Source organism: Macaca nemestrina, chromosome 20, assembly GCF_043159975.1.
Source record: "Macaca nemestrina isolate mMacNem1 chromosome 20, mMacNem.hap1, whole genome shotgun sequence".
Classification (NCBI taxonomy): Eukaryota; Metazoa; Chordata; class Mammalia; order Primates; family Cercopithecidae; genus Macaca; species Macaca nemestrina.
The window spans coordinates 21,080,452-21,103,899 of NC_092144.1; the positions used below are offsets into that span (position 1 = coordinate 21,080,452).

Here is a 23,448-nt window from a genome sequence, read left to right on the forward strand (position 1 = left end):
GAAGGGATAGTGAAAGCAAATTTTTCACAGTCTGACTTGTCTAAAGGAATATGAAAAAAGCAATCCTTAAGGTCAATAATAATTAAAGCCATTCCTTAGGAATCATGGAGGGGGAGGGCATACTGGGTTGTAATGCCCCCATAGGTTTAATAACTGCATTAACAGCTCTTAAGTCTGTTACCATCTTCCATTTTCCTGACTTTTTGGTACAACAAACATGAATGAGTTCCATGGAGACAAGGAGGGCTCAATAGTGTTTGCTTGTAGTAAATCATTAACAATTTCAATTAAAACCTCCAACTTGTGTTTGGAAAGCAGCCACTGCTTTATCCAAACAGGTGACTCACACATCCATTGTGTAGGGGCAGAGGAAGAGAAAGAGAGTGAGGGCACCGGGAAGCAGACTGGGGGGAAGCAGGATTCCAAGCCTCTGGAAGAAGGGGTCCCAGAGCATTGAAAGAAACAGTAGGCTTAGAAAGATGAGAGGAATGAGAAACAGGCCATTCAAATGAGTGTCATACGTTCTCCTCTGGCAGAGGGGGCAACAGCTTAGTAGAGAAAGAGTTAACATATACAGGTTCCAAGATAAGAGGCAGAGGAAGGGGATCATCACCAGGTTCCTCGTCTTGGGGAGAAAACAAGGAGAGATCAAATTCCTCCTCATCATCAGAAGGAGGACTAGTAGGAGACTCAGGTACCCGAGGAAAAGGGAGCGGCTCACCATCTGCATTAATTTGTGGCAGTTGAAGAGGGTCACCAGACTGAAAAGGAAGTAAAGCAACATGAATAAGTGTCCAGTCAGTCCAAACAGAAATAGGAAGTAAAACACCATCTCTCATGAGTTGGCAGAGAGAGGCGCCAACTCTATCCCAGTCTAACAGGTCCATAGAACCTTTGTCAGGGAACCAAGGACAATGTTTTTCAATAGTCTGAAATAAGAGAATAAGGTTATTGGAATCACCCTTGATTCCATCCTGTTTAAGAAGAAGTTTAATAAAAGACAGATAAGCCTGGTGTTTAGACTGTGATTGTCCCATAATAACCCTGGAATAATACTGGTCAACAAACCCGAAAAGAGGGAAGAATCGGAAAATGCATACCCAGAGATCTTACCGTTGTGACTGAAGACTAGTCATCACAAATCTGCACTCAGAGTGTACTGAGCTGAGGAACAAAGAAGGCCACATTGGGCACCAAATATTGTGGGATCTGGCCAGCAGCCCACAATGCAATGGGGCTCTTTCTTTGTTCCCAGGTGGATCGGCAGGTCTAGAAATAATAGACACACACAAGATAGTGAAAGCTGGTCCAAGGGGGTCACCACCTTCTGGCCCTGTGATGCCACCAATGCACTGGATATACCAGCATTTATTATTAAGTTTAGTGAGGGCGGGGGTAGGTTAGTGAGGGATTTAGGGTCATTTGATTATGAGGTGAGATGGTCAAATGGGGATGAAGTAATTTTTTAGCATAACATTGGTATGCAGAAGTACAGTATACAGAGATAAGAATTTACAATATAGTGTGTGCATCAGTAATTTCTAACAGAGCCTTAAAACAGAAACACAGTCTTTCCATAACCTATGATTAGCAAGATATTAATCAGCAGTAAGAGTTGCAGCAAAAGCTGGTTGCAAACAATGAATAGAAACAGGACATGAAGATAGACAACCAGTTAGACTACAAATTCTCAGAAGGGAGTGTGCCTTAACCCTAAAGAGGCCTAGAAGAGCAGTGGCAAGATGAGGGCGTTTATAGCCCTATCTTACCCATATGAACAGGTCCCCCTCATGCATCCATTTATAGGCTCTCCACAAGGGTCACATTCCATTACCAAAGCTATGAACATCTGCTTTTCTGAGATAGGAATCTTGGTGATGTGAAACCTCCCTGACTGCATGTCCATTTATAGGCTCTCTGCAGCGGGAAGCACATCATGTACTGTTGGCTCATTCTGGCAGCCCAACCTGGCATTGTCTTCACACAATCCTGCATGCAGTTTTGTATTTACAATAATCAGGAGCACTTCATGTTTTATTCCATAGAAATAGTTTCAGGGTTGAGGAATGGTTAAAAGCTTTGCCATATTCTTCAAATTTGTGGAGTTTCTCTCCAACATGAATTATCTCATGTTAAATAAATTTTGAGAACCACTTAAAAGCTCTGCCTTTTTTTTTTTTTCTTTTTTGCATTTGTAGTATTTCTTCTCATTATCTTATGTGTAGTAAGGTGTGAGAAATGGTTAAAGGCTTTGTCACAGTCTTCACATTTGTATGGTTTCTCCCCAGTATGGATTCTTTTATTTCAGTAAGGTTTGAGGACTGGTTGAAAGCTTTGCCACATTCTTTATATATGAAGAGTGTCCACCAGTATGCATTCTTTTATGTTTTGTAAAGGCTGAAGACCAGTTAAAAGCCTTTGTGCAATTTATCACATTTGTAGGGTTTGTCTCCAGTATAAATCATCTTATAATTAGTGAAAATTGAAGACCATTTAAAATCGTTGTCACATTTTTCACATTTGTAGGAATTCTCTGTAGTATGAATTTTCTTATAATGAATTAGGTGTGAAAGCATGCAAAATGATTTCCCACTTTTTTACATTTGAAGGAGTTCTTTTTAGTGTGTCTTATGTTATTTCTACATAAATTTGAATATTTATGAAAGACTCACATATTTATTACACTGAAATATTTTGCTCTGGGTAGTTGTCAAACATCGGTTGAGTCCATTATAACCTTCTTTGTGTATCCTAACACCATTCACACCTTTACAGTGTTTTCTTAATTGTAAATTCTCATGTCCACATTTTGCATATGTTCTTAGTATTATCTTTTGGAAAGAATCTTTTATGCTGTGCTTTGGCCAAGGGTCTTGAGTAAAATGAGAACACATAACTGAAATCAATATAAACAACAAATTACTCTACTTGCTACACTCAGATGAATATACTTTACAAATATAACTTATAAAATTATACAAACTACATAAGCAAGATGGCACAGCAAAATAACATAGGCACTAATTTTTTCATAGACCTATAAATGTAACAAAAACATACTAACCAAAATACATTTGTGAAAACTTTATAAATGAGTTAAGTGTGTGCAGCGCCCCCAGGAAAGCACAAAGCAAAAAGTCTAGCAGGAAGAAAGAGTCTGTTACAGTTTCTCAACACAGCTCTTCCTGCTCCCCAATACAGCATAGGGCATTTAGAAGTGGCCGGGCGCGGTGGCTCAAGCCTGTAATCCCAGCACTTTGGGAGGCCGAGACGGGCGGATCACTAGGTCAGGAGATCGAGACCATTCTGGCTAACACGGTGAAACCCCGTCTCTACTAAAAAATACAAAAAACTAGCCGGGCGAGGTGGCGGGCGCCTGTAGTCCCAGCTACTCAGGAGGCTGAGACAGGAGAATGGCCCGAACCCGGGAGGCGGAGCTTGCAGTGAGCTGAGATCCGGCCACTGCACTCCAGCCTGGGCGACAGAGCGAGACTCCGTCTCAAAAAAAAAAAAAAAAAAAAAAGAAGTAAATTGCTGGCTGGGCGTTGTGGCTTACTCCTGTAATCCCAGCACTTTGGGAGGCCAAGGTGAGTGGATTGCCTGAGGTCAAGATTTCAAGACTCGTCTGGCCAAAATGGAAAATCCTCATCTCTACTAAAAATTCATAAATTAGTCGGGCATGGTGGCACATGCCTATAGTCCCAACTACTCAGGAGGGTGAAGCAATCACTTGAACTTTGGTTGTAAAGGTTGCAGTGAGCCAAGATTATGTCATTGTACACCATTCTGAGTGACAGAGCGAGACTCTGCAAAAAAAAAAAAAAAAAAAAAAGAAAGAAAGAAAAAAAAACACAAACAAAAAAGATAAATTGCCAACTCCTGGTTTTTTTTAATAACAACAACAACAACAACAATAACAAAATGGTACATTTATCCTTATTTCTGGCTTCTAGAGGCCTTTCCAGACACTGGTTTCTGTCCCTCGTGACATAAAGTACTGAAATAAATTGTGGCATACTTCGGAATGACAGTTTGAGTCTACTGAGACCAAAGGTAAATATTACAGCAGCAAAGAGACTGCAGTACCACACACAGAAAACAGGTGTAGCAAGTGATGACTACTAAGGAGAAACATGAATCAACTCCTTTAAGAAATAAACACCAAATTTCAGACTACACACATCCTAAGAACATGTTTGAGAGACTCCCAGAATCTGCAGCCCAGACAACAGGTTTCAGACTATGCCAGGACAAAGGTACATTATAAAGATTGTAACATGTAGCTTTTTAAATGTACAAATCTCAATCACGGATTACAATATATATGTAATATTAGACCAGCATGGCTCAATCAGAAAAATATGACATTTTTAGAAAGCAATCATAAAATGAAGGTTAATAGATTAATTTTAAGAGTTTCAAATAAATTGAATAATACTCAATAAGAGAAATAGAAACACGGACCACTAATGAATATCAGAAAAATGAGGATAACCTTTTCCCCTAAACCCTGAATAGACACACACAAAAATAAGAAAGAAGTGAAAGCATATTAATACAAAAATAAAGCAAACACAAATAAAGACAAAAAGAGAGAAAATGAGAGACAAAGATACAAGAATCAAATAAAATAATCAAATAACACTAGCCAGTGTTTGTCTTTCAGAAAATTATTTAAATATATATAAAACTAACTTTCCAATCAAGAAACACACTTCTTTGTATTTTTTAAATTTTCGTATTTTATGAGACATATTTCAATAAAATAATTTATTAAAAAAATTAAAAACTAAGATCCACCTTGCCTTTCCAAGAGAATCAGTTGCGATTAAATGATTAAAAAAAAAAGACTAAAAGTGGGAAGAGTGAAGTAGGCATTCCACGTAAATATTAACCTTATGAGAGCAGGAGAGGTCAAAATAATATTACATAAGCTACATCTTAAGTAAAAAACTGTCATATTTTACAAAATGTATTTTATGTCAAAAGTTAAAAGAGACAAAGAAGGACATTCAACAATAATAGATTTTTAAAAATGAGACGGAGTCTCACTCTGTCGCCCAGGCTGGAGTGCAGTGGTGCAGTCTTGGCTCACTGCAACCTCTGCCTCCCAGGTTCAAGCAATTCTCCTGCTTCAGCCTCCCGAGTAGCTGGGACTACAGGCGCATGCCACCACACCTGGCTAATTTTTTTTTTTGTTGATATTTTTAGTAGAGACAGGATTTCGCCCTGTTAGCCAGGATGGTCTCAATCTCCTGATCTCATGATCCACCTGCCTCAGCCTCCCAAAGTTCTGGGATTACAGGTGTAAGCCACCATGCCCAGCCAACAATAATACAACAATAGATTTATGCACTGGGAACCTATGACAAATTTGTACATAAGTTTGTGTGTGTGTGTGTGTGTGTGTGTGTGTATCTCACATTAGGGTTCTGAATATATAAAGTAAATGTTGAAAGAACTAAATAAACACACAGAGAGCAGTATAATTATAGTAAGATATTTCAATACCTTATGTTCAGTGATAAAAATAAGACAAAGCAGAATATTAGTAAGGGAACATAAGATTTGCAAGCAACATAAAACAATGATTCCTAAGAAAGATATAGAGAATACTCCTCAACAACATAGGACACACACCCTTTGCAGTAGCTCATAACATTCTCTTTGATAGATCACCTGTTAGGCCAAAAAAGAAGTCTTAACAAATTTTTAAAACTAAAATTGGGTGGATTACTTTTTATACCAAAATTGAATAAGAGTATAAAAACAATAGAAGAAACCTGAAAAATTCACAAATGTCTGCAAATTAAACAATACACTCTTGAGCATGCTCTTGGTGAAAAGTTGAAATAATTAATATTGTGAAGATGTTTATACTGCTCAATGTAATCTACAGATTTAATGCAATGTTTTAAAAATTTCTCATTGCATTTTTAAAGAAATAAAAACAGCAAATGCAAAAGTATATGAAATTGCAAGGAATAATGTACCAAAAAATATTTTTAAAAAATGAATAAGTTGGAGGCATTACAGTTCCTGATTTCAAAATACATTATAAAGCTAAAGAATTAAAACAATTTGGCATGAGTGTAAAGGTATAAAAGTATACTAATAATGCAACACATACACAAACTTTCACATATATGGTAATATGAACAGTTATTTGCATACCCATAATTATTGCAGCATTGTTATTGTAAGCCAGTAGGCAAAAGCAGTGCAAATTTCTGTCAACAAATCATTCAGTAGATACAATTCAAAAGATAAATGAAAATTCACTGTTTTCTTTTTTTTTTTTTTTTTTTGAGACGGAGTCTCGCTCTGTCGCCCAGGCTGGAGTGCAGTGGCGCGATCTCGGCTCACTGCAAGCTCCACCTCCCGGGTTCACGCCATTCTCCTGCCTCAGCCTCCCGAGTAGCTGGGACTACAGGCGCCCACAACCGCGCCCGGCTAATTTTTTGTATTTTTAGTAGAGACGGGGTTTCACCGTGGTCTCGATCTCCTGACCTTGTGATCCACCCGCCTCGGCCTCCCAAAGTGCTGGGATTACAGGCGTGAGCCACCGCGCCCGGCACACTGTTTTCAAAAATAAAATATTCTAACAAATATAAAGATAAGTCTTGATGACATTGTGCAAAATGAAATAAACCAGCCACAAAAAGACAGATATTGTATAAGATATATAAAGTAGTTGCACTCTTAGAAACAGAAAACAGAGGGATGTTTGAAAAGTGCCAGAAAATAAAAAAATGATAGTTGTTTAACGTGTATTCAGATTTAGCTTTACAAGATAAAAACATTCTAGTGATATGTTGCATAGCAATATCAATATAATTAATATAACTAAACTGAATATTTAAAAATATTTTACTGTAAATTTTGTTACATGATTTTGGCAAGTAAAAATGAACAATAATACTTAAAAGAGATACGGACTTACGATAGCTTTAAAATTACCTTCCAATCCAATAGCGTTTCTTCCACCCAAAAATAATACAGGTTCACAAATAAATAGGATGTTGAAATTAGAATAATTTTTATGACTACTCACCTACAGAGGATTAAACAACCATTCACAACAAGCCTACACCACAAATGTACAAGTTATAAGAAATACAGTGATAATATTTATTTAGGCAAACAGAGAGAGAGTTATATTGACAACAGACATATGGCTGATTCATTATATTTGATTTTGCTCCACATTGTCTTAAACTTTAGATAAATATGGTCATGCACCATTATAATATAAACGAAATAATCAAAACACAGTTAACTGGTGTGAGGTGGCACGCCCTAAAATATATAACACAGAAATATAAAATTGCAAAACAAAATTAAAACATAGAATGTAAACTTATTGGACACCATCAAATAGATCAACCTAATCATGAACAGCATCTTAGAAGACGAATATAGAAAAAAAGTAGTACACAGGTTACTTGAAGATTAAAAAAACTCCGAGCCAGCCTGGCGTGGGGGCTCACACCTGTAATCCCAGCACTTTGGGAGGCCGACATGAGCGGGATCATGAGGTCAAGAGATTAAGACCATCCTGGCCAATATGGTGAAACCCTCTCTCTACTAAAAATACAAAAATTAACTGGATATGGTGGCGCATGCCTGTAGTCCCAGCTACTCCAAGGCTGAGGCAGGAGAATCGCTTGAACCCAGGAGGTGGAGGTTGCAGTGAGGCAAGATGGAGCCACTGCACTCCAGCCTGGCAACAGAGAGAGACTCCATCTCAAAAAAAACAAAAAACAAACAAACAAACAAAAAAACAAAAAACAACAACAAAAAGCTGAGAACTTCCCAAGTTTTGATGTAATAAAATAAAAAATATCAACAATACTTGATTAGGAATTATTATATTTTATTTATTTATTTATTTATTTATTTTTTTTTTTTTTGAGACGGAGTCTTGCTCTGTCGCCCAGGCTGGAGTGCAGTGGCCGGATCTCAGCTCACTGCAAGCTCCGCCTCCCGGGTTCACGCCATTCTCCTGCCTCAGCCTCCCCAGTAGCTGGGACTACAGGCGCCCGCCACCTCGCCCGGCTATTTTTTTGTATTTTTTAGTAGAGACGGGGTTTCACCGTGTTAGCCGGGATCGTCTCTCGATCTCCTGACCTCGTGATCCGCCCGTCTCGGCCTCCCAAAGTGCTGGGATTACAGGCTTGAGCCACCGCGCCCGGCCAGGAATTATTATATTTTAAAAACAAGAAAAAATAAAGACTTTCCACAACAAAAAAGTAATGGTGTTCATCAGCACTAGCACATTTCTAAAAGAAATGCTGGCCGTGAGCAGTGGCTCACGCCTATAATCTCAGCACTTTTGGAGGCCGAGGCAGGGAGATCAACTGAGGTCAGGAGTTTGAGACCAATCTGGCCAATGTAGTGAAACCCCATCTCTACTAAAAATGTAAAAATTAGCTGGGCGTGGTGGCAGGCACCTGTAATCCCAGTTACTCAGGAGGCTGATGAAGGAGAATTGCTTGAACCCAGGAGACAGAGGTTGCAGTGAGTTGAGATCACACCACTGCACTCCAACCTGGGCAACAGAGCGACACTCCATCAAAAAAAAAAAGAAGAAAAGGAAGGAAGGAAGGAAGGAAGAGCGAGAGAAAGAAAGAAAGAAAGAAAGAAAGAAAGAAAGAAAGAAAGAAAGAAAGAAAGAAAGAAAGAAAGAAAGAAAGAAAGAAAAGCAAGCAAGCAGGAAAGAAAGACAGACTGGGCACATTGGCTTATACCTGTAATCCCAGCACTTTGGGAGGCCAAGGAGGGTAGATCACTTGAAGTTCAAGACCAGCCTGGCCAACATGGTGAAACCCCATCTCTACTAAAAATACAAAAAAATTAGCCGGGTGTTGTGGCACACACCTGTAATCCCAGCTACTTAGGATGCTGAGGCAGGAGAATCACTTGAACTCGGGAGGCAGACGTTGTGGTGAGCCGAGACTGCGCCTCTGTACTCCAGCCTGGGTGAAAAAGCCATACTTCATCTAAAAAAAAAAAAAGTGCTGCATGATACCCAGGCACAGTGGCTCATGCCTGTAACCCTACACCTTTAGGAGGCCAAGGCAGTCAGATCACTTGAGACCCAGAGATCAGCCTGAGCAAAATAGTGAGACTCTGCATAAAAAACAAGAGAAATACTAAATGAGTCCTTTACATTGAAAAATAAAATGATGTTGGACAGTATCATAAAACCATATATAAATATAAAGCTCTTTGTTGAATGTAAATTTTTTTTTTTTTTTTTTTTTTTTTTTTTTTTTTTTTGAGATGGAGTCTCGCTCTGTCGCCCAGGCTGGGGTGCAGTGGCCAGATCTCAGCTCACTACAAGCTCCGCCTCCCGGGTTTCCGCCATTCTCCTGCCTCAGCCTCCTGAGTAGCTGGGACTACAGGCGCCCGCCACCTCGCCCGGCTAGTTTTTTGTACTTTTTAGTAGAGACGGGGTTTCACCGTGTTAGCCAGGATGGTCTTGATCTCCTGACCTCGTGATCCGCCCGTCTCGGCCTCCCAAAGTGCTGGGATTACAGGCTTGAGCCACCGCGCCCGGCCACAAATATTTTATTTTTTAATTTTTTTATTTTGAGATGGAGTCTTACTCTGTCACCTAGGCTGGAGTGCAGTGGCACAATCTAAGCTCACTGCAACCTCTGCCTTCCGGGTTCAAGCGATTCTTCTGCCTCAGCCTCCAGAGTAGCTGGGACTACAGGTGCTTGCCACCATGCCTGGCTAATTTTTTTGTATTTTTAGCAGAGACGGGTTTCATCGTGTTAGCCAGGATGGCCTAGATCTCCTGACCTTGTGATCCACCTGACTCAGCCTCCCAAAGTGCTGGGATTACAGGCATGAGCCACTGTGCCCAGCCTATTAAAGGTAAATATACAGAGACATGTAGAATTCTTTTTTTTTTTTTTTTTTTGAGACGGAGTCTCGCTCTGTCGCCCAGGCTGGAGTGCGGTGGCCGGATCTCGGCTCACTGCAAGCTCCGCCTCCCGGGTTTACGCCATTCTCCTTCCTCAGCCTCCCGAGTAGCTGGGACTACAGGCGCCCGCCACCTCGCCCCAAGTTTGAGCAATTCTCCTTAGCCTCCCGAGTAGCTGAGACTACAGGTGCACCCTGCCACACCTGGCTAACTTTTTGTATTTTAATAGAGATGGGGTTTCACCGTGTTGCCCAGGCTGGTCTCGAACTCCTGAGCTCAGGCGATCTGCCCACCTCCACCTCCCAAAGTGCTAGGATTACAGGCGTGAGCCACTGTGCCCTGCTGATTACAAACATTTTATAGAAACTATGCAAAATAAAATGAAGGAACAAGCAAAGCATGTCACTACAAAATTAAACAAAAATACAGTCAGTATAGCAGGAAATGAGAAAAAAACATATCTACAAAAAACACATAAAACAATAATAGTAAAACTGATAATAGTAGTTTTAATGATTTAAGCAATCATTTTAAAAATAAATTAATTAAACTACTTAATAGAATGAAATGTAATCCAGGACTTTGGGAGGCCAAGGTGGGCTGATTACTTTATCCCAGGAGTTTAAGACCAGCCTGGGCAACTTGAGGAAACTCAGTCTCTACAGAAAATTAGTTGGGCTTGATGGCGCATGCCCGTAACCCAGCTACTTGAGAGGCTGAAATGAGAGGATCTTCTGAGTTTGAGAGGTTGAGGCTGCAGCTCACAGCCATGTTCACACCGTTGCAAACCAGCCTGGTTGAGAGAGTGGAACCATATTTCATAAATTAATTAATTAAAAGGAAAAGAAATAAGATGCCTGAGCGGCTTAAGAATAAAACCATACAATATGTTCTCTACAATAAACCCATTTTAGCACTTAGTCAAATAGACTGTAAGTAACAGAATTAAAAAAAATCTATATTTCATGAAAATAGTAGCCACGATTAGGTGAGGTGGTCATAATTATGTTGGACAAAATATGCTTTAAGTCAAGTACGAGTATGAAACAAAGATTGATATTATATAATGGTAAAATGGGTCAATTTACCAGGAATCTATAACTATTATATCAATTTAAATGTATGTCTGGCCGGGCGCGGTGGCTCAAGCCTGTAATCCCAGCACTTTGGGAGGCCGAGACGGGCGGATCACGAAGTCAGGAGATTGAGACCATCCTGGCTAACACGGTGAAACCCCGTCTCTACTAAAAAGTACAAAAAACTAGCCGGGCGAGGTAGCGGGCGCCTGTAGTCCCAGCTACTTGGGAGGCTGAGGCAGGAGAATGGTGTGAACCTGGGAGGCGGAGCTTGCAGTGAGCTGAGATCCGGCCACTGCACTGCAGCCTGGGCGACAGAGCAAGACTCCGTCTCAAAAATAAATAAATAAATAAATAAATAAATAAATAAATAAATAAATATATGTCTATGCATAAAAATGGGTCTCCAAAATATATAAATATTGACAAAAGTGAAGCAAGAAATACATAGCAACATAAAAGTTGTAGACATCAAGACCCCATTTTATTTTATTTTATTTATTTTTTGAGACGGAGTCTCGCTCTGTCGCCCAGGCTGGAGTGCAGTGGCGCGATCTCGGCTCACTGCAAGCTCCGCCTCCCAGGTTCCCGCCATTCTCCTGCCTCAGCCTCCCGGGTAGCTGGGACTACAGGCGCCCGCCACGTCGCCCGGCTAGTTTTTTGAATTTTTTTTTTTTTAAGTAGAGACGAGGTTTCAGCATGTTAGCCAGGATGGTCTCGATCTCCTGACCTTGTGATCCGCTCGTCTCAGCCTCCCAAAGTGCTGGGATTCCCATTTTCAATAAATAGAAAATTCAGATAAGAGTAACAAGAAACCAGAAAATGTAGACAACATTATAGACTTTATTAATTGCTTTGCATATAGAAAAATACCTGAGAGTAGATAATTTATAAAGAAAAAAGATTTATTTGGCTCACAGTTTGGCAGACTGTACAAGAAGTGTGTGCCATTGTCTGCTTCTGGTGAGGGTCTCAGGAAGCTTACAATTGTGGAAGAAAGCAAGAGGAACTGAACATATCACATGGTAAGAGAACAATTGTGAGGTGAAGAAGCCAGTTGTTTTTTTTTTTTTTTTTTAACATAGAGTTTCTCAAAACTATGCAGATATTTGTGTGTCCCCAGTAACAATAGAAACACAGTCAGATTGTGCAGCTTCTTCTATGCCATAAGACGACTTTGGCTGTCACTGTAAACTTGAAGAAAGATCATTGAAGGGAAAGTAGAATCCTTAGAGAATTTTAAAGCGTAAGATAGAAGATGCCCCTAGGTGACAGAAGTATTTTTAAAATCTCAGGCTTCCCAGAAACTACTTCCTTTGGAGCACAGCTTCTCAGATCACATTTTGAGAACTGGCTTCTTAAACATTAAACCTTTCATCTGTGTTGTCCATTGTGTTCACTCTCACCTACCTGGAGGTTTGGCTACCATCTCATGTCTCTTCATATTCCAGGGCTCTTTTCCTTGCTCCAGAAAAGTGATCAGGTCTAGCTTAGAGACAGCAATACCTGTTTCATTAAAAATAAATAACATGAATCTTGCTCACATTCTCCAAATAACATGCTCAGTAAAAAGAAAGTAATAGAATATGGCCAGATTATGGTGGCTCATGCCTGTAATCCCAGCACTTTGGGAGGCCGAGATGGGCAGATCATGAGGTCAGGAGATGGAGACCATCCTGGCTAACACAGTGAAACCTCATTTCTACTAAAAATGCAAAAAATTACCCAGGCGTGATGGCATATGCCTGTAATTTCAGCTACTCGGGAGGCTGAGGAAGGAGAATTGCTTGTACCCGGGAGGCGGAAGTTGCAGTGAGCTGAGATTGTGCCACTACACTGCAGCCTGGGTGACAGAGTGAGACTCCATCTCAAAAGAAAAAAAAAAAAAAAAAAAAGGAACAGAATATTCTAGTAAATTAATATCCAAACCCTAATTTATAACAGAAATTTCTAAATATTTAGAAAACATTTTCAATTTGTAGGTTCTTAATTTGACTACCCCGTACTATTGAATCACAAATTGGTTGTGGCAAGTAGATTTTAAGGTGTGGGCAACAATATTTTATGCCACTAAATTTCTGGAATTACCACTAATATACAGTGAAAGATACAGATCAGCTCAGGAATGTGGATAGTTCAGGTAAAAATAAAACATCTTGAATAAATTCCTATCTACACTTACAGATCTCTGTTTTCAGAAAACAGGGATCTGAAACTCTTGTATGCAAAGCATAAATTACTAAAACATATTCTACAGAAAAGAGAAATGAAACATTTAGGGTATAATAGGAATTTATTTTATTGAAATTATTCTCACCGAGAAAGGCCAGGTTTCTGTAGTTCTCTAACATCACATTTCTATATAAATTCTGCTCAGCAGTATTCAGGCATTGCCACTCCTCCAGAGAAAATTATGTGGTGACAGCCCTAAATGTCAATGGTCCCTGAAACACACACACACACACACACACACACACGCACGCACACACAGAAATGCATATATTTACCATGTGGCCATGGGCAGAATTTTTTATTTGACTCAATGTGAAATGACAGTAAAGAGAATGGATTCTAACTTATAGGAAGATGAATATTATACAATAGAATAATTTTCAACACATAAATATTCTCTAATGTATTCTATAACTCTGAGAAAACAAAATGGCATAAGATCCACAACACCAGTGTATGTAAGATACTTTTCCGGATAATAAAGTATAAAATTAAGGGCATGAACACAGACATGTAATTTTTGACTGCTATATTCACATCACACAGAATGAGTTGTTTATATTTTTCAGATCAAAAAGACACATTGAGTTAGAAGGTGCCTCTCACATTTTAATGTGTACAATAAGCTGGAGATCTTGTTATGCGTATTTATTTTAGAAGATCTGGAATAAATCTGAGTTTCTGAATTTCTGAGAAGCTCACCAGTAATGCCTGTTTTTGACCGAAGAATAATATTTTGTCAAGCATTCAGTAGGTGTAGGAGCATGGTTTTTCCCAGTTTTTTGTTTATTTGTTTGTTTTGAGACGGAGTTTTGCTCTTGTCGCCCAGGGTTGAGTGCAATGATGTGATCTCGGCTCACTGCAACCTCCGCCTCCCAGGTTCAAGCCATTCTCCTGACTCAGCCTCCCAAGTAGCTGGGACTACAGGCACATGCCACCACGCCCGGCTAATTTTTTGTATTTGTAGTAGAGATGGGGTTTCACCATGTTGGTCAGGCTTCTCTCAAACTCCTAACTTCAGGTAATCCACCTGCCTCAGCCTCCCAAAGTGCTGGGATTAAAGGCGTGAGCCACCGCACCTGGCCGTTTTTCCCAGTTTTTCTGGCCTGTAACCAGAGATGAGAGCCTTCATTTTTCAAAGACGGATATACACAAGGAAAATCTAAGACAAAAGTGTAGCTGCCAGATTAAATGTGATGGTTTATGCACAACACCTACATAAAGATACTTAATGATAAAGAGAAAAATAATTAACTTTATAGTGAAAAATTATGTCAGAGAGTTATTTATTTATCTACTTACTCATTTTGAGATGATGTCTCGCTCTGTCCCCCAGGCTGGAATGCAGTGGCACAGTCTCACTCACTGCAACGGCTGTCTCCTGGGTTCAAGCAATTCTCCTGCCTTAGCCTCCCAAGCAGCTGGGACTATAGGTGCATGCCACCATGCCTGGCTAATTTTTGTATTTTTAGTAGAGACGGGGTTTCACCATATTGCTCAGGTTGGACTCGAACTCCTGACTTCAGTTGATCCACCCGCCTCCCAAAGTGCTGGGATTACAGGAGTGAGCCACTGCGCCTGGTGTGTCAGAGAGCTGTTTAACCAGGTGAATAATTGACATCAACTGAACTTCAACAAATTTTTATTATTTACTGATATACACGGAAGAACAGAGCATCACTTCTGGGATAGTGCCTTCCAAAAGTAAGTTACAGTCTGAATTTAACTATAAAGTGACATCAGTTTTATGCAAAATTCAAGATACAAATACATCTCATATTCTGTAGTTTTAATAGTGATTTTAAGTAGTCTTTCTTTAGCACCATAGAGAACAGATATCTTGTAATATTATTTTCAGAGCTTTCTCGCTAATAATTGTCATCCAGTTTACATAAGCATTTTCTTAATTCTGTTCTGCATAGAGCTAATGGACACAGATAGAAGCTCCACATTACATGTCCTCCATCTTTACTAAGGGCCACAGCTTTTCCCCAATATGAATCTTGAGTATCTACATCTTCCTATATTTAACAGCCATAAAAAGAACATTTTTAATATTACAGATCATAAATTCATGGTGAGAATTCTGCACGGCATAGAAGAAACCTTGAGGTAGAGAATTTAGAGAAGGTTCTGATAGATAAGAAAGAAATATTTTTCAGAGACCCTTGAGTATCATAAGAATTTTAAAAAGTAGTTAAAGCAAACTCATTAGGTAGGACAAGCACGAGTAGAGAAGTAAAGTTTGGCAAGAACTAAACACGTAACATTTCAGGAGGCAGAGAGGACACAGCTCTTATCAGAGACATATTTATCTATTAAACAAAAAGTCTTTTATTTTTAATTTTTTCTTCCTCTCTGGGATTCCTCCTCAGATAAGATTCTCTGGACAAATTCTACCGGCATCTTGAGAATATGCCTTTAAAGGTGTTAGAACCACCTGTTTATCTGCTACCACCACACCCACAGGGAGACCAAGACCTGCAAAAAAAGTTCACACATTTCTATCCTTCATAACAGAAGAGATTCAGAAACAATGAGCTGCTCTATGCAGAAAAAGTATACAAGTTTTCTCTTTTCTGCCCTCAGGGGCCCTCCCCAGCCACAGACACCAGCAATTTCTTCTACAATAATGGTAATATTAGCCACATTGACCTGTCCCTCCCTAATCCAAACAAAATAAGCCCTCTGACCACCCTTTAGTGCATAGATGAAACTTAACACATGTATCTTGAACCCTTTATACTTGATTCTGCCTTCATCTTAGAGTTACATGAAGCCTTTAATTAAAAAAAAAAAAAAAAAAAAAAGAGTGCTTCCAGAACGATAAATAGAGCCTGTCGGGAGGGCAGAAGTAGAGATTTCTGCAAATTGGCCATGTAATCCTAATTAGAAACCAGAGCTAATAACCGCTTAGCTAAACACTGCCTCTGAGGCTTTAATGAGCTTCTAACTCACTTGGCAATTTTTGGCCCTACTGTATGTAATACGATTCTGCAGGTCTGGAAAGTGTCCATGAATGTGTGTGTTTTTTTTTGTTTGTTTGTTTTTTGTTTGGTTTTTTTTTTTTTTTTTTTTTGAGACAGAGTCTCGCTCGGTCACCCAGGCTGGAGTGCAGTGGCCGGGTCTTGGCTCACTGCAAGCTCCGCCTCCCGGGTTTAGGCCATTCTCCTGCCTCAGCCTCCCGAGTAGCTGGGACTACAGACGCTGGCCACCTCGCCCGGCTATTTTTTTGTATTTTTTACTAGAGACGGGGTTTCGCCGGGTTAGCCAGGATGGTCTTGATCTCCTGACCTCGTGATCCGCCCGTCTCGGCCTCTCAAAGTGCTGGGATTACAGGCTTGAGCCACCGCGCCCGGCCGAATGTGTGTTTTAAACAAGTTTCTTGCCAATGCTGATGTTGTTCTCCTGGGCTTATTATCAGCATTACTTAGAGAAAGCAGGCACAGCACAGAGTCCCTTATACTCGGCACTCTTGTCACAACACAAATATTTTTGGTACAAAGGAAGACAACCAATATCTATCCAAAAGTATCACATTTTTTTCTGGTTCATTAAAGTTTACAGAGAAAATGGAAGGCAGCGATGTGTGAATAAGTCTGTATTTGGAAAACAACATTTACACGTGTACTAATTCAATGTTTATTAAGCAATACGTTTGTATTGTGTTTATATTTAATTGTTTGGTGATTCGTGGGGCAACTACTGGGTTTGCAGGAATATTACACAAGTTGCTAAATGGAGTGTCTCTGCAGACACTGGTTTTAATTAACAGTTAAAAGATTAGACCCTAAAATATATACATTTTTTCCATTTATCTGCTTTTAGATTTCAGAAAATTGTGAGCACTAGCTCTAGAAAGGCAGTAGAATTCATCACCCAAAACTCTAATCTCTTCTAATCAGTTCTGTGAGGCAAGACTCCAGGGTGGGACCTGACCTAAATAAGGCCCCCATAAAGGGTGAATCTGAAGAGAACTGGGGCAGGAAGTGGATCCTACGTAGAATTCTGTTCTCTATGCTACTGGGGTGTTTTCCATTTTGTTTTTCCTAAGTTTACCTAAGAGAAACTTAAATCTTAAGATTTGTGTAATTTTAATTTGTTTCAGTCACTGTCCTGTCAATTTGATAACATATATTCATAAGCAACTTAAACAGATCTTTTAAGGTTTTCTAGGGTAATTTTATTACAAGATAAATAATGTACTTAGCAAGGTAAAAAAAAATAGAAATAATAATAACAACTTTTCTGTCCATAAACATCGCTTCAGTTGATGACATCTGAAATGACAACAATATAAAGAACATGTACCAAATAAAGCCCAAGTTTTTCTGCACACATCTATTCATTGTACAAACCACATGATGCCTAATTCAACCATGTGTGTAGTTGCTAGTCTGGACTAAAACTTCCTAGATGGTTGGGACCACAACTGCTTCATCTATCTTTGAGTAGCCATATGAAATGAAAGCAATTATTTTATCTCTTTGAGTCTCCAGACCTTCTCCATGTTTCTCACTCAAGTACCAGGAAACTGAAGAAACTGTCATCTGGGTACCAACCAAAGGTATCTCTTGAATGAGAGGAGGAACAAGCACAGGATAACTCATTTCTCTTAAACCGAGACAGAAGCAGAATATACCACTCTTTTCAGCCTGAAACCGTTCTCTTCCGGACATCCTTAAATGTCTCAAAAATGCCTAGGTGATTGTGAGAGGGTTCCCAGTGACTTTGAGCTGATGGCCCAATGATAAGCCAAGCAGGAGAGACTCAGGCTTACTCTAAATAGAAAATGAAACTTCCCTGACCTGACTAGCCAGCTCGTGGGTAAAAGGAAGGACAAGAATACTCTACTCAAATATTACATTTTTTTACAGGTAGTGATAGTTGTGGTCATGGCTCTGGCTACTTTGTTACTCCAAAAATGAGAGGAGAGTCAAGAGCTGGGTCAAGCAACACATAGCAAAGTTCACTATGGACAAGTCAGGAAAAAAAAAAAGAGTCGCATCAATTAGGTGATGAACTCAGAAATATGTCAAAATGATTCCTGTCGGCAAAGATCAGTCAGAAGAATTAAATCATGTGTGCCGGGCTTAGTGATAAATCACTCTCCATTCTGTGGGCATGGTCCAAAAAAAAAAAAAGTCACGTTACTTAGGTGCTGGGCCCAGAGTTATGTCACAATCTCCTATATGGAGAAGGCCCAGGTAAAAGAGAAGAGTCACATCAAGTAGTTGATAGGTCCAGAGGTATGTCACAATACCACTTGTTAACAGGGTCCAGGTAGAAGACTCATGTCACCTTGGTGCTGTGGTCAGCAATATGTCACAATGCCTTTTGGGAACAGGAACAAGACAAAAGAGTAATATTCCCGTGGTGTTGGGCCCAATTATATGTCATAATGTCCCCTGTGGGCAAAACACAGAAAGAATAGAAGAGTCACATCAGCTAGCTGCTGGGCCTTGCAATCTGTTTCAATACCTCTTGTAAGCAGGAATCAGGCAGGAAAAGAGAGTCACATCACCTGTATGATGAGCACAGAGGTATGTCACAATGCACTTTTTAGGCAGGGACTCAGTCATAGAGTTACATCACCTGGGTGTTAGATCCAGCAATATGTCACAGTGGCCCATGTGGGCAAGGCACAGGCAAAAGAGTCACATAACCGGAGTGTAACATGCAGTCATGTTGTCACAGTGTTCCCTGTGGGCAGTGCCAAGAGAGGAGAATGGAGTCACATCATCTAAATTCTGAGTTAAGTGATGTGTCACAATCCAATCTGTGGGCTGAGCCCAGGCGGGGAGAGTGGAATCACTCAGGTGCTGGACAGAGGCGTATGTCACAATCACAGCTGCAGGCAGGGCCATGAATGAGATGAACTGTCCTGCATATGTCCAGGTTCCAGGTCTGGACTGGAATCAACATTTCCTTTATTTTGGGTCTATGTTCAGGAGTCACATTTTTGAGACATTTAAGGATATCCAGAAGAGAATTGTTTCAGGCTGACAAGAGTAGTATATTCTGCTTCTGTCTCGGTTTAACAGAAATGAGTTACCCTGTGTTTGTTCCTCCTCTCATTCAAGAGATACCTTTGGTTGGTACCCAGATGACAGTTTCTTCAGTTTCCCACTCCCCACTGGGGTGACTGTAAAATATGGCTTGGCCCTGGCCCTAGATTATGTGACTTTTCTTTTCTTCCTGAGTCCTACTCACCTGGGGGCATTGTGACATGTCTCTGAGCCCATCAACTAGGTGATGTGACTCTACCTGATCCCGCTTCTCAAGGGGTTTTCTTATATGTTGTCAGACCCAGCAACCATGGTATGACTCTTCTCTACTGCTCGAGCTCTGCCCAGTAAGAAATTGTGATGTATCACCGGGCCCAGCACCTAGGTTCTGTGACTCTCCTCTCCTGCGTGGGCTGTACACACATTGCTATATTGACACACGGCTGAGCACAATGTCTAGGTAAAGTGATTCTCCTGTATGGGCCCTGCCCACAGGGGGATTATTACACATCACTTTGTTAGTCACCTACGTGATATGATTCACTTTTTCTTCCTGGGCCCTGCGAAACAGAATAGTGACTTATCGCTGGATCCAGCACTTAAGTGATGTGACTGTCCTCTTTTACCTGGGCCTTGCCTATTTTCAGTGTTATGACATATTGCTAAGTCCAACACCTAGGAGATGAGAGACTTTTTCCTCGGCCCTGACTACAGGGGGCTTTTTGATATTTCTCTGCATCTGTCACTTAGAGGATGTCTTTCTTCTGCTTGTGCCTTGCCTTCAGGGAAGATCGTGACATAACACTGGGTTTAGCAACCAAGTCATGTGTCTCTCCAGCCTGGACCTAGCCCACCAGGGAGCATTGTGACATATTACTGGTCCCAGAAACTAGCTGACGTGACTCTACTGACCATGCCCCGCTTTTAGAAGGGAATTGTAATATATCACTGGCCGAGCATGCAGGTGATGTGACTCTCCTGCTTGGTCCTGGCTTTCAGAAAAGATTGTGACATCCGCCTGGCCCAGCACCCAGCTGATGTGAAAATACTGCCCGGACTCTTTCCTCAGGGGTATTGTGACACATTGCTGGACCCTGCACATAGGTGATGTGACTCTCCTCCACTGCTTAGACTCTTCCCAAGGAGGGATTGTGATGTGTCACTATCCCCAGCACCTAGATGATGTGACTCCCCTCTTATGCTTTGGCCCTGCCCACATTGTGTATTGTGACATATGTCTGGGTTTATCACTGAGTTGATGCAACTCTCTTGCATGGGCTTTGTCCACTACGACATATTGTTTCATTCATCCCCTAGGTGATGTGCCTCTTCTCTTGTGCCTGGGCCCTGCCAAAAAAGGGGATTGTAACAAATCACTGGACCCAGAACCCAGGTGAGGAACATTCTTATTTTGCCTGAGCCCTGCATATTTGGGTATTGTCTAAATATCACTGGGTTCCACACATAGGGGGTGGGAGGCACATGCATAGACCCTGCTCACAGAAAGCCTTGTGACAAATCTCTGCATCCATTAACTAAAACATGTGACTGTCCTCTTCCACCTTCACCCTGCTTACAGGAAATATAGTGACATAGTGCTGGGCCTAGAAACCAGATAATGTGTCTCTTTTGCCTGAACCTTGCCCACAGGGAGAATTAAGACATATCACTGGGCTCAGAACCCAGGTGATGTTACTCTTCTGCCTGGTCATTTGCCTCAGGGAATGTTGTACAAATCTCTGGCCCAGCACCCAGGTGATATGACTCTCCTGCTCACTACCTACTCACACACAGATTTGTTACATATATACTGTGCCAGCTCACAAGTCATATGATGACTTTCATATCTTGAACCAGCCAATAGTTGAGATCCTGTCTCCCATAGCTAGGCTTAGGAAAATGGGTATGATTCTGGGTCTCCTATTTTTATGCAGGTCAGAGGGGATTAGCACACTCTCACATATGGTATAAAGCCTTTGAATTGTACACAATGTGTCATCACAGAGCCCAGCGTACGGGTGAGGTTGACTTGCATGTGTGTACAACCCATCAACTGTTAAAATTGTAACCCTCACAGATGGACAGACCCCACTTGTGTATCTTACACATGGATGCAGTTCACAGTTGGATTTGTGACTGTCATATGTGAGCATCCGGTCAGATTTGAGGCAGTGAAACATCTTTAAATGCAGCTCATAAGAAGGTGAGGGCTCTCCTATCTGGACACAGAACACTGGAGAGATGTTGACTCTCCTACCTGGGTTTAGCGACACAGATACAATCACAGGTTCACACCTGCAAGAAAGTCTCAGACTGGATGGTGGCTCTCATGCAAACTGTATAAAGCCCTAGGATAGTACAGAGAGTGTCCTAACAGGGCCAAGCACACAGGTGAGATTATGCCACTCCTGTGCACACCCTGCCAACAGTAAAGATTGTCATTCTCCCACATGAACACAGCCCACTGTGGAGATTCAGAACCTCACCCACAAACGCAGCTGAGAGTTGGAAAACTGAATCACGTATGTGGATCTCGTCTACAGGTGAGCTGGTGACCCTCAGACCAAGATTCAGCACGCCTGTGAGCCTCTGACTCCATCAAGGGAACACAGTGCACAGGAGGGATTGAGGTTTCCATACACAGATCCAACCCACCTTTGAGATGGTGACTCATGTAATTAGACCCAACCTACAGAAGGTGTTGACTCTTCTACCTAGAACCAGGGCATGTGTGGGATTCTTAATCTCATCCCTAGACCTTCTTGCATGTGTGATTGTGACATATGCCTCTTCCCAGACCCAGAGTAACTTAACCGTTCTGCCTGGGCCTTATGGATGGAATTCTGTCATATCACTGAACTCAGCATCTAGCTGATGTAAGCCTATACTTCTGTCTTAGCACTTTTCACAAAGGGATATGGCAAAGTGTGGCATATCACTGGCCCTAGTACCCAGCTGAATTGACTTTCTTCTACTGCTTGGTATATGCCCAAGAACAGATTGTGATATGTCACTGGGCCCAGCACCTAGGTGATGTGACTTTCCTCTCCTGCCTGGGCCCAGTGCTATCCCGCACATCTCCTGCTTGGGCCCTACCTACAAAGGTATTATAACATATCTCTTCATTCGTCACCTGGCTGATATGACTCTCCTCTTCTGCCTGGACCCTGCCAAAAGGCGGGATTTTGACACATCACTGGGCCCAGCACCTAAGTGATGCTACTCTTCTGTTTTTCCTGGGCCTGGAATATTTTGGGTATTATTACATATAGCCGGACGTCGTAGCTTTGGGATGAAATGCTCCTGCCTGGGCCCTGCCCACAAGGGACCTTGTAAAACATCTCTGCATCAACAACCCAAGGGATTTGTCTTCTCTTTTGCCTGCATCTTGCCTATAGGAAATGTGATATATCACTGGACCCAGGCACCAGGTAATGTGTCTCTCCTTCCAAGGCTGTGCCCAGAGAGAGCATTGTGGCCTATCACTAGGCTCAGCACCCAGGTCATGTGACTACTTCCTGTACTGTGCTTTAAGGAGCGGATTGTTATATATCTGCGGCTGAGCGCCTCGGTAATATGGCTCCCGTCTGGTTTCTGCCCTCAGGGAAGATTGTGACATATCCTTGCCAAAAAACTATGTGATGTGACTCTGCTGCTCACTTCCTACCCACAGGTAAAATTATGCCATATATTTTGGCCAGCTCACATGTGTGTTGATTACTCTTTGTGTTGTTGTTGTTTGTTTTGAGATGGAGTCTTGCTCTGTTGCCCAAACTGGAGGGCAGTTCAGTGATCCCGACCCTCTGCAGCCTCTGCCTCCCAGGTTCAAGCAATTCTTCCATCTCAGCCTCCCAAGAAGCTAGGATTACTGGCACCTGCCACCATGCCCAGCTAATTTTTGTATTTTTAGTAGAGATGGGGTTTCACCATTTTGGCCAGGCTGGTCTCACACTCCTGGCCTCAAGTGATCCACCCACTTCAGCCTCCCAAAGTGCTGGGATTACAGGTGTGAGCCACTGTGCCCAGCGTGTGTTGATTACTCTCATACCTCAAACCAGCCAATAGAGAAGATGCTGTCTCCCACAGCTAGACCAAAAAAAATTAGTAGGATCCTGGATCCTTCCCTTTGTATGAAGGTCATAACAGATTACTTTTCTTTTACATATCTTACAAAGCCCTTGAGTGGTACAGAAAGTGC

General features: G+C 41.2%; 1 protein-coding gene and 1 long non-coding RNA gene across 2 annotated transcripts in view; both read left to right on the forward strand.

Annotated features, from left to right (window-relative positions):
• The window catches only part of LOC105464255 (zinc finger protein 729-like), a 424,831-nt gene that overhangs the window by 55,834 nt on the left and 345,549 nt on the right, over positions 1-23,448 (forward strand).
• On the forward strand, positions 20,571-23,016 carry LOC139360360 (uncharacterized). Its single transcript, XR_011617691.1, has 3 exons — positions 20,571-20,643; positions 21,794-21,948; positions 22,855-23,016. It is a non-coding gene; the product is annotated as an uncharacterized lncRNA (long non-coding RNA).